This window comes from Mustela putorius, unplaced genomic scaffold, assembly GCF_011764305.1.
Source record: "Mustela putorius furo isolate JIRA1106 unplaced genomic scaffold, ASM1176430v1.1 tig00003869_pilon_pilon_pilon, whole genome shotgun sequence".
NCBI lineage: Eukaryota > Metazoa > Chordata > Mammalia > Carnivora > Mustelidae > Mustela > Mustela putorius.
In genome coordinates, this window is record NW_025422021.1 from 26,024,593 (window position 1) to 26,037,269 (window position 12,677).

The following is a 12,677-nucleotide window of genomic DNA, read 5'->3' on the forward strand; positions in this document are numbered from 1 at the left end:
ACGGGCCGGCCAACTGCCAACTGACCACAGGGCCCAAGTACACAATTCTAAAAGTAGACAAAGGTAATGAGATGTGAATTTAGCATCCCCAGCCTCCTGCTAAATGACCCAGATGCAAAAGCTAGAGCGTCTGTCTCTTACCTATTCAGAACTAACTGATAAATAAACAAAGATCTTTTTATAATTTTTTTTAACAAATCAACAGCACTAAAAGTCTAATCCTGCTACATGTGGACTTATTAAGCCACAGAAGAAAGACCATGTAAAGTAAAGGAGACCCATGAAGAAGGAATAAAGGAAAGGAGAAGTAAGGAAAAGATATGGGAGAAGAAAAAGGGTATGAAGAAATGATAAACACATATTTACTTAAGAAGAAAATACAGAGGCACACTGACAACCTACAGGAAAGGTATAAAATCTGAACCATATTCAGGGTTCCCCCATTTTTCAGGACAAATGACATATAGTCCCATTTGGGACTTAACTATCAGGAGAATCAAAGAACCACAAGCCTTGGGGGTTCAAAAAAAAAAAAATTCAGAAAAAAAGAATTTGCTGTGAGAAAAAAGGAAAAACTGTACCAAGTTTTGATACTAAGCTAGTTAGTAACCCCATAAACCTTCATTTCATTTATGGACTCTGAAAACAGCACTGTTTTTAAGTACAAATTTTAGCTTTTAAAAAACCAGGCAGGTGGAGTGACTCATTATTGATGGTATGTAATTGAAATAATTTGCATAACCCAATCAACTATCAGTCAATCTAAAATAATATTTTTTAAAAGAATAAAGAAAAATCGTTAAGACACTGTCCTAGTACATTAAACAAAAATAGTAAGCAATAGAAAGTTGTTGAAAATCAACCAAAGGTCATAAAGAGAAAATGTATTTTATCAAAGATTAATACATCAGTTCTCACAGATTACTAGTGACTACAAATTAGTAAAGATATGCCATTATACGAAAAACTTGAAACACTTAAGAAAAAAAAGCCAGAAATTTCAGCAGGATTTCCTCATCCCTTCCATAAAGATTTCTTAATGTAATTTAAACATTTTATCAGCAATATCACAGCAAAATAAGCTATTTTTTATTAGGTTACAGATACATATCTCAGTTACGGATTACAATCTATATAGAGAAATCTAACTTAGTTAAGGATTTAGTTATTTTTCCTCCTGTTTGTATAACTATATGCTAATTTCTTCTTGTTTTGGGGGAGGTAGGGGCAGTCTGCATCTAAGTAGAGACAACAAAATCGTTAAGAAATCCATTCCAATTTTCCCACATTTATTCTCTTACATAATTAACTGTATTTTTTTAAAGATTTTATTTATTTACTTGACAGAGATTATAAGTAGGCAGAGAGGTAGTCAGAGAGAGAGGAAGGGAAGCAGGCTCCCTGCTGAGCAGAGAGCCCCAATGCCGGACTTGCTCTGGCTGGATCTCCAGACCCTGGGATCATGACCTGAGCTGAAAGCAGAGGTTTTAACCCACTGAGCCACCCAGGAGAGAACTTCAATTTTTACTTGCAGCTTGTCTTTCTTAATCCAGTGTTATGACTTCTAAAATGTAAACATTTTTGTTTCCCACTGTAGAAATCTGATTTGTTGGTCCGGCTTTCTTCCTTCACTTTTAAAGGCAAATCTCACTTAAATAGGAAACAAGACCTAGGAATCTGGGTTCCACTTTCAATTCTGCTACTTGAAGCTTCGTGATGCAAAGCAAGTTGTTTTATTAACCATCTCATCAAAAGAGCGCAGTCCTTGCCCTGTCACACTCATCAGCTCAGTCTGCAACAATTTACTTAACCTTTCTGGGTCCCAATTTCCTTGTGTGTAAAATGGAGGTACTAATCAAACCTACTTGGAGGGCTGTTATGATAAAAACGAATTTCTGTAAAGCACTTAGAATTGTGTCCATAATATAGTAACTTCTTTTTTAAGGGAAGAAAGAGTCTACAGTAATGTGAAGCTATTTTAATTATTATATAATGCTGGGGTGTTCTTTCCCAACTAATCTACCCTAAATTGAAAGGCTTCTATCATAAGGAATCCACATGCCTATTTTAGAATGCATGACTATTCAAAAGCATAGAGTAATAGAAGTAATATTAAAACTAATATTGATAACAAAAGTAATAACTGATAAGTAATATTAAAGGAAACTCTCCTGTTTCTTAAATACAGAGACACAGACTTGACGGTTCAGTTTAATTCTATTTGCTCCCCTTACAGATTACTGGCCCTTCACACTTGTAGCAGTAAAAATTTTTATTATTCCCAGGGTATTTGTTTTAAGGCTCCAGGTCCTAATGTCTGCCCATTTTTATTGTTTCTAAAATAGCTGGTTACTACTTTCTTTTATTGTGAATAGTCACTACTTTAAAAGCTCAAAATGAAAGAGGAATCACGAGTCCTAACAGCTTGCCCAGAAATTACATTCTGACTTCAGATTTGACTCTATTTTTCCTTTAAGATCTATGGCTATTTTGGGGGCACCTGGGTGGCTCAGTGGGTTAAAGCCTCTGCTTTCAGCTCAGGTCATGATCCCAGGATCCTGGGATCAAGCCCCACATCGGGCTCTCTGCTCAGCAGGGAGCCTGCTTCCTCCTCTCTCTGCCTGCCTCTCTGCCTACTTGTGATCTCTGTCTGTCAAATAAATAAATAAAATCTTTAAAAAAAAAATCTATGGCTATTTTATATTCTGAGTAGTATTTTGAAATTTTGGCATCATGAAAATGAAATCAAATGCACAACTATGTTTACTAGGATTTTAGCATTTCTTGTGATAGTTCAAGTCTCTGAATGTTAAAATGTGTTAAGTGTGTGGTTGTGAAGACTCACTGACATCAGAAGTCCTATGAACAAACTCTGTAGAAAAATAAGCATTAATTTGTTTTAACAGCAATTTGTTTGTCATTGTAATTTAGGACATAAATGAATGCACAATTTTAAAAAGAACTGTGGATATGAAGAATAAGTCTGGCTGTGCTAAAAGGACAGTAAATACTACCTTTTTTAATAAATAAAAATTAGTAAGTAAATCTGAAAAATGATGAACTTGAAGTAAAATCAGTTGCTTGAAATGTCACTGTATTTAGAATCATCTAGAAAAGTATTTATAAAAATGGAATCTGAGGGCTCCTGGGTAGCTCAAGGGCAGCAGGTCAGGTCATGATCTCAGGGTCTAGAATCAAGGCCCACATTCCAGGCCCTGAGAACATGATCTGAGCTGAAGGGCATCTGGCTATCCGCTCAGCAGGGTCTGCTTCTCCCTCTGCCTCTGCCCCTACCTCCTCGCTCTTGTGGTCTCTCTCTCCCTCCTCAAATAAATAAATAAAATCTTTAAATAAATAAATAAAAACAGATTCTGTAAACCCATCCCAGGTAAATGAGAATCTGTATCAGATTTGTTAGCAAGGATACGAAACGATGCCTTAGGTCAATTTTGCCACATTCATCTACCCCCACTGGCATTTTTTTCCCTCTTCAATGGCCCCAGTAGTTTCTATCCAAAGCAACCTGGCATTTAACAGCATGGATCAGTTTTACAAAAACAGAAGTTTACCTTTGCAATTTTCCCTCTTACCTAAAGCAAAACTGCTTTGTCCTCACTAAGACAAACAAAGAAGTGAAAAAGGAACAGACGGATCCTTAACGGCTGAACACAAAGGTTTGGGGTAAGGGCAAAGGAGTTAAAGTTCTTAAGACACGCTCCTTTATTTCGGCATAACATTCACCTCTTGTCCCAGTTAAACATTGGTCTGTGTTTAACTGCCATGAGGGAACAAGTCACCTCCAATTCTCTAATCCTTCCAACAATCACTGCCATAGTAAACTGAGGCTAGAGCAATTGCTAGCATCTTGGGTCCGAATTTTATTGCCCAGGTTGACGACTGGCAAGAAAATGGAATAGCTATAAGGGTTGTATGTTTCTCATTAGGTGACCGATATGACTACTATACTAGCCAGCGCTGTCCATGGGCACAAAGTACATGGGTAAGATAGGATATTAGAGGTTCCACCAAGCAGGGTTCCCAAGCACAGACTACAGAAGAGGGTGAAATAACTTAGCAGACTGTGAAAAAAATTTCATCAGTCTTTGTTAAATTTGAAAAATAAATGCACTGTAGAAGAATGCATAGAAAGCTAAATTTATTCTATTTTAAGAACTACATTTTGATAAGATAATCAGTTCTGCCATCTTAGACAGTGTACAAATGTCTACCCTTTTATAACACAATGGTGATAGAAGTAGGCTTCTTAAATCATTTTTACCAGTCAGAAGGAAATGTTCACATGAAGGTTGGCGCTCACTTTTATTTTTCAACTTATTCGTCAGTGAAAATGTTAGACTGAGAACTACCAGAGCACTGGCTTCATCGACATAAAGAACTGATGTGATCCCTGGTGCTCATACATACTAGTGGTGTAATTCTGAGTGAGGGAGTCCTCACGGACACAATGGGGACAGTAATACTACTTACTACTCATATGCTTATGAGGATAAAACATGGCAAGACCTATTAGATGTTTACTTATCCACAGTACAAGGACAAAGTAAGTATCCAACAGATTTTAGTTATTTTCTGAATGTGTAACTTAATTCACCATTTTTAACTCCCTCATAAATAAATGGAAATGGCTGTACCTTCACACAGATTTGTTTCCAAGTATTTGTTCTCATTTTTCTTTCATTATGTTAATGATAGTATTGTATAGGGGTCTTGATAGTCACATAAATCTCATCCTCTCCTATATGAAACTAATTATATAATAAAAAATCTCAAGAAGAAATTAAGTCAGTTATTATGCTTCTGATCTACAAGAACATAATCCTCCCCATATGTCAAAATCCATCTTTTAACAAAAAAAGAGGTGTTGTGCTTATAATATCAAGGCAATTAATATTAGGCAAGAGATTAAGTTGACATTTACTACTATCTCTGAGGCGTAATTTAAATGATTTTGAATATGCAGGCTTTGCTCTAAATTCTTCTGTTTACAGTGGCTACTCAGCACTTGTATTATGATCACCAAAATGCCAACTAACAGTTTAATCACACTTCCTATAATGTTCTACAAGAACTTAAATAAGATTTAAGTGATATCAATATAGTTTATTGTATCAGAATCCTAATTAATTCCACATCCCGTTAAAACCCTGATATGCTAGATCTTGGACAGTTCCCATCTATCTTAACAGTAAGCAGTTCCAAAAATAATAACAATAATAATACAAAGGAAGTCTGAATATTTAATATGAGCGTTTCAATTTTCTCATATAACAGAAAATATGATCACAATTGTGTTCATATCTATGATGTTAACAGTCACAATTTTCTCTGCATCCTTCTCAAGCTATGTTGGAGATTTACCATTAACATGGAACAACTTTCAACAACCGATATTTTGTATTTTGCTCTAGGTCTGCTGTGAGGAGTGGACACTTATGATAGGGTAAAGGCTGAGAGAGAACCCAAGAGTTCATAAGGACAATTACATGTGCACATTCGAGTGAAGTTGGGCCCCATAGAGAAAAGGCACATCTCCCTACTTTCACTTTTATCTTAAATGGTAGGCCCCAGAAATCTCTTAATAATCCCTGGTTAAAAATTCTCAAAACTAAGAATTTCAGATTAAATACAAAGGTCCTGACTCATACAAAGACAATAAAACCAGAAAACTCATAGCTAAAAATAAATTTTAGCCAATTCATTTATAAGCAAACTGGAACATACATTCATCACACAGGTATCTTTAATCACCTGTTATTTCTTGGTAATCAAGCAAAGACTCGTTAAAAATATTTTTATGGGATGCCTGGGTGGCTCAGTTGGTTAAGCAGCTGCCTTAGGCTCAGGTCATGATCCCAGCGTGCTGGGATCGAGTCCCACATTGGGCTCCTTGCTCCGCAGGAGCCTGCCACTCTGTCTGCCTGTGCTCACTCTCTCTCTCTCTCTCTCTCTCTCTGACAAATAAATAAATAAAATCTTTTAAAAAATATTTTTATAATACACTACATTGGAAGCATACAAATAGATTTAAATCTGAATCTAGAAAAAACAAGTATCAAATGAATAAAGTCCATCTGGTTTATATTTTTCTCTAAAATACAATTGCTTATAATGTCCCAAATGGATGACCAACTACTGAATTACTGTGTGCACTCACTTTCGCAAATTTCTTTTTTAATTTTCTAAGTATTAAATTTCACAGTAGAAAGCTGGACTCTTCAAAAACACATATCTGTAACTGAATAGCAGATGTCTTTTATTAAAGAATGTGCTTTAAGATAAAAATTGTAAACAGTCTAATCTGGGGGTACCTGGTTGACTCACTAAGTAGAGCATGAAACTCTTAGATTTTAGGATTCTGAGTTCAAGCCCCATTTTACGTACAGAGATTACTTAAAAATCAAATCCTTTTTAAAAAAAGTCTAATCTCTTAAAACGACAAAAAGTTTATCAGAGCAGACAGTACCAGATCTTTATATGTGATTTATGTGTTGAACATATGTGTGAGTGGGCGGGTGGGGGGTGATATTAAGAAAGGACATCAAATAGACTGTCAAAGTCAGTATGAGTCTCGATTCGATGTTTCACATGTGTTTATTCCCGTAACAAGAGCAGAAGGAAGGAAGGAGAACCAAAACCCAGTTAAAATTCTTTGAATAATTAGGCATATGGTCACTCTAACTTCAAAGTAGTGATCCTGTAAGGTCTCATTAAATTTAAGACATGTACATGTTCCTACTACTGATGGCAATGCAAACCCAAGGTGATATATTAAAAGTCACAGTCAAGAATTTCTTGTTGGGGCGCCCGAGTGTCTCAGTTGGTTAAGCGGCTGCCTTCAGCTCGGGTCATGCTTCCAGGGTCCTGGGATCGAGCCCTGCATCAGGCTCTCAGCAGAGAGCCTGCTTCTCTCTCTCCCCCTCTCCCTGCCACTCTGCTTACTTGTGCTCTCTCTCTAGCTGTCAAATAAACAAATAAAATATTTTTTTAAATTTATTGTTTATTACAAGAGATGCCACTTGAGATCGTGATACCTAAAAATACCAATAGAGACTGTTCATCTCCATAAAATACAATGAACACTTATTAAAGACATGGAGTACTGTTATTTCTTTCACCTAGTAGACTTTATTCATACATTATTCTCAATCATACTCCTTACTTTCACTTGATGTTATTCAGAAACACCAGTATCCTCTTCATTTTTTTAACCAGAATGAATAAAAATACTCATGTATTGCCTTCTCTCACCTTCTCCCTAAAATGCTAAGTTTAAAAAGCTGCACAACTTCTATTCCATGAAATCTTCCTGTTAGAACTACCACTTCTAAAAAAGAAAACAAAGGAAAGGAAAGAAAGAACTACCACTTCTAAAAATCAAGTAAACAAAATGGAAACATTGTATTTCACTCTGACAAAACTGTTCAATGTGAAATCAATGCACATAAAATTAAAAAGTTAAATATACCTCAATATTATCAGTAAATCAGAACATATCTCAACCAGTATCCGAATTTCTACCTTCACTCTATCTTTGCTATTTTTAAATATAAAACATTGGGTACAATGTCAGGTGATCTATAAGCCAATATTTTTAAAGCAAAATTGCCTTGAACACACTCCTGTACAATAGTCATGGCAAATCCCCAACTGTTTTAAGAAGTGACTACCCTATCATCAAAAAAACAATATATATATTTAAAAAAAAGACCCCAAAACAAAACAATACTGCAGCCTAAGAATTCCTACTAGTACCTTGTGCCAGGAGGACTACATTTCCAGGTACTCTGGCAAATTCTCAAATATATGTAGTACCACACCTCTCATATACATTTGAAGCAGTAAGGAAGCCTATAAATTATTTAAGGCAAGTGATTCGGTTTGCAGATCAATTTATAGGCCCCAAATATTTTAAGCTGACAGATCTGCTCCTTATATTAAAAGAGAGAACTTTTCACTTGCGAAAGACCACATGAAAATATTCACTAACAAATGATGTCATGTTGCAGTTTACTTTCAAGTAGGAAGATTAAGAGATGCCAGCCATCAAAGCCTCTAAAATCATTTCTTCAATTTTGCAGTGACTTGTTAAAGAGCATCAGCCAAGTTAAAGACTTGCAGAGGGGGGCCAATTCAAGCAGTGAATGAACTAAAAAGGGACAGAAGAGTCATGTTTCAACATCCCTTCTACTAGTCCTCAATTCCCATTCATAAAAGACTAAATGAAACAGAAAAAAAAAAAAAGGCAGAATTCAACTTCTTGTTTGTAGGCTCATTAGCATAACTGGGTGACTTCAAAGCCCATAATTAGCTACATGCTAATCACTCAACTAGCAAGTTTTTATTAAGCATTTACTAGTTTTCCCACACCGCTCTAGGGTCTGCATATCTGAAGCAGCATCCCATTCCACTATGCACTCTCAAATCCAGAATTAATCTACACCAGCAGCACTGTACCTCTTTTGCAAAAGCTTTCATTCCTTCCTCTCCGAACCTGATCTCAGACACAGTGCCTCTACTTAAGTAAGCAGCTTTAAGCCCTGGAATGGGATGAGCATCACACACACAGAGAATTAAAAGCATTTATTTAAACAAGCAGGAGCAGCCAGAGAAAATTCTCAGTGGAGTTGAAGGTGGGCAGGGGCACAAGGAAGAGATGTGAAATCCTGGCTTGTGGCAAACAGCGCAGAGAAATGCACATTTCTCATGTTCAAAGCCTGCCTTAGGCTATGAAGATTTTCCAAATCTATCCATCTGCGAAGTCACTCCAACAGGGTTTCAATACTAAGGTTCTAATTCTGCAGGAGAGGAGGAGTTTGTAAAGATCAGGGAAGAGAAAAAATTAGTAATGCAATGCAAAAGTGAAGATGAGCAAAAGGAAAGGATGGTGAAAGCAAGGAGAACGATCTGGGAAAGTGAAAGGTACGAAATATGTCACCAAGCAGGCTGACCTTACTTTTCACTATTCTCCAACAAGCTGGTTTCTTTAACACTAGAGGGCACGAACGCAAGGAACAGCGCGCGCACACACACACGCACACGCACACGCGCGCACCACACATACACACACATGGGGACGGTAGGGAAGCAACCCTGAGCAAAGGCAGCCTTCATATAAAACTAAAGATCCCAGGGCCCAAAGAAAACCCGAAATTCTGGCGTCTAGGGCAGCCAAGTGTCTTTACCCTGCAAATAAAATTTCTACGCTCTGTTCGTGGGAACAGTGACCACGACCTCTCCCAAGGAAACCACTCAAGGATTGAGTGTTACGGCAGTTTAAAGCATATAGCCCCCAATGCTCCTCTCCACCGCTAGCAACACCTTTGCCTCACGAAAGCTTCCACCCTTTCGAGGTCAGTTTTCCCTGGATCCAAAATCTTCATCCATCTCTTCTCCTGGGGCTACCTGTAAGAGATGGAGACTATCTACCAGGAAATTCAACTGATCTGATCGTAGTCAAATAACGGAGTGAGGGGAGGGGCGCCCGCAGCTTTCGCTGCCAGCATTGCATCCTCTGTGCGCTCGGGTTCGCGGCCGCGCGGAGCCGGGAGACTAGCCCTTGAGTAGCTCATTCAGCCCATCGACTCCACGAGAGCCCACACAAGGGCATCCCCCGCACACCCTCTGGCTCTGACCAGGGAGATCTCTGTACCTGGAGATGCCCAGATGGTGGGCCGGGGGCGTGCTCCACTGGCCAAGGCGCCTGGGGTCTGGTGATCGGGAGGACAAGAGAGGCGAGGAAAGGAGACAGAGAGAGGCAGCGAGAGGAAGACGGAAAATAAGGCCAGAAGGAGAGACAAGCCTAAGAGACAGAGTAACAGGAAGAGACATCCCAAGAAAGACAAGGAGGAAAAGGGGAAAGAAACAGACCCGAAGGGCGCAGGGGGAGCCAGTCAGAGAGAAAGTCAGAGAAAGAAACTGAGTCAGAGACATAGACGCACAGAAGAGAATGAGAGACCGAGGGGCACGGAAAGAAAGAGGCAGAAAGAAAGGAAGGCAATCGTCGAAGAGGACACCCAAGCTCCAGACCGTCCGCGGTGTCAAGCCGAGAAGAGTCCGCGCACAGCAAGCCCCAGCCTCCCGCAGCTGGTAGGAGAAAGTTGCCCCTGCCGCCGAGCCACCAAGGCGCAGTGGGTGGCCAGCGACCCGGAGCTCAGCCAAATAGCGGAAAAAGCCGGGTAGAGAGCGGGAGGCGGCAGAAAGTTCCGTGCCTCGCGATCCACCCTCCGCACCTGCAGCGACCGGCGAGCGCGCTCAGAGTGCCCAAGGGGCTGTCTCGCGGGGTCCGCGGGCGCCCCTGACCCCCGTCCGGCCCCGGGCGCTCGACTCCGCGCCCTACACTCGCTGCGGGACTTTGCGGCACCCACCCGGGCACCCTGGGCACCCAGGCTACCCGGAGAGGACTCGCCCCAAACAATTACCAGAAAGAGAAAGGGAGCAAGAGAGAGACGGAGACCTGCTATCGTGGCCAAGGATCCCGCGAAGAGGGAACCGCAGTCCACACGCGGGATTCAGCTTCCACTAGCCCAGCAGGCGCCGGTCGGCCGCGCCGAGAGTGCCGGGTGCGCGGAGCCCGCGCTCACCTGGAACCCGCGCCGGCCCGCGAACGCCGCGCGCAGCCCCGGCTCCCGCCCGCGCTTCTCTCTTCACACTTCCCCGGGAGCGGAGCAAGCTGGCTCCGGCCTGGGCCAGCCCCAGAGAGGCGCCCTCATAGCGCAGCGGCGGGCTAGAGGGCTCCGCGAGCGCCGCGAGAGCGGGCGCCGAGGCCGTACAGGCGCAGGAGACCGAACGAGGGCTCCTAACACATTGTCACCTCGGCAGAGCCGCCGTTACCGCCGCCGCCACCGCCTGGTCACTTCGCCCCCAGCCCCCGCCCCCCTCCCACCCCGGCCCTCTCCCTCCCAGCCCCTCCTCCTCGCGCGGTCCCTCCCCCTCCCGTAGCCCCAGCCTGGAGGCCTCTCACTGGGCTAGTATCATTTACGTAACCAGCACCCCTCAGCCCTCCTCCCTCCCGGCTCCCGCTCCTCCCCGGGCTGGGGCGGTGTGCACCGAGCGCGCTCCAGCTGCTCCTAGAGCTGCTGCTCCAGCGATGTGCACAAGTCCCGCGATACTTGGCAGGCACGGCCCCCAAGAGCAAGTGTGGGGTCGGCTCCTCTCCCCTACAGAGCGTTTCGTGACCCCTGGCCATCCAGGTTTTCCGTGGTGCAAAAGCCGACTTGCATACAGGATGTTAGTCTGGTGCACCAGCGAGCCTCTTACAGGGATGCTGGAGGGTCGGGGACTGCCCTCGGGGAAAAGCTGGGGCAACCCCACCCCCTTCGTAGTGTCTCCAGTGGAGAAATGATGCGGGGGACTAAGGTTTCAGAGCCTTGAAGCAGAAAGGACAGACGAGAGTTTGGCCTCTTGTCCATTACAGTTTTTACACCCTGACAAGATCCTAGTGTTCTGGATGGCGGCGACAGGGGCTGCTAGCTTACACAGGATATGAGAACTAGGAACGCATAAGGCTTCCTTGTGCTCATAATTTTTTTAGGGAGAAGTAAAGAGAAAAAGTGGGGCTTTGAATTCCTTTCTCAGTCAACAAGGTATGGTCTCTGACACATACACACACATACATACACACGCATACACCCAGAAGTGCCTGAATGCTTGCATTTCAAAGTAAAGTTCATGTGAAGTCATTTCTAAGTAAAGTTAATGTATAGTGCGGCAGAAGGTCTTGTACTAAATGGTTAAAATCTATGTAAGGATCTTAGATCAATACCTGGCACAAGGCACAGACTTAAGACTCAGATATTAGCATCTGAAGACTTGGGACCTATCCCCCAATGCCATGAGGGAAATACTCTTCTAGGAAATTGGGTTTACGGAGTTAAAATCCATCCTTTGCCATTTATTCACTGTTGGTTTTCTTATTTATGAGAGTAAAATAGGGGTCCTTTCCTCCTCTCCCGGTGTCATTTCACCTGTCTTAATTCACTCTTCTAAGTTTATTTGATAAGACTGGGGGAAGATCTAACAGCTACTTCAAAAATATTAAGGAGCTATGTTGTACAAACATATTTTTATCTAGAATGTCAATGACATTCTTGACTATACTCAAAAGGAAATTTCTAGAAATGTTATCTCTTTTATGAATCAATTATTATCTAAACTGGTATCTTCTCTACTTAATATCTTAATATCTTCTCTACTTAATATCTTCTCTTACATTTTCCGACCAAATACCCCTTCCAACTTTCAGTGATGGAACATCCACCAGAGGTGATTCTGTGTATGTGTGAGGACACAGGATGCCATTCATAATACCATGGACACCCTGGAATTTCTCTCTATTGCTCCCTCATGTGACTTCCAGTTCCACCATCAGGTTACCCACCTCTGCATGGCAAATTGAAAAAAGCTGTGGACCAGCAAGTTAAAGATTGTGGTTCTAATGCTGGCATAGCCACTTCTCAGACATAAGTCCTTTGATGACATATAATCCCCTATCCTTACATTCTTCATCTCTTAAAAAGGAAGCAATGCTATCTTGTAAGTTTTGTGCTAATATTTAACTAAAGCAAGAATCGTAATTCTAGTGGGTAAAGACTGTATGTTGAATGAGATATTTATGTAGTCCCAAAGTATCTCACCTGGGTATTATTATTATTATTTTT

At 41.4% G+C, this 12,677-nt stretch overlaps 1 protein-coding gene across 1 annotated transcript in view; it reads right to left on the reverse strand.

Annotated features, from left to right (window-relative positions):
* Positions 1-10,887, reverse strand: part of GALNT13 (polypeptide N-acetylgalactosaminyltransferase 13) — a 538,752-nt gene extending 527,865 nt beyond the window's left edge. Inside the window, exon 1 of the mRNA XM_004743877.3 lies at positions 10,475-10,887. The gene's annotated coding sequence lies outside the window, so the exon portion shown is untranslated. The remainder of the gene's footprint in view (positions 1-10,474) is intronic.
* Between the last annotated feature and the right edge of the window lie 1,790 nt (positions 10,888-12,677).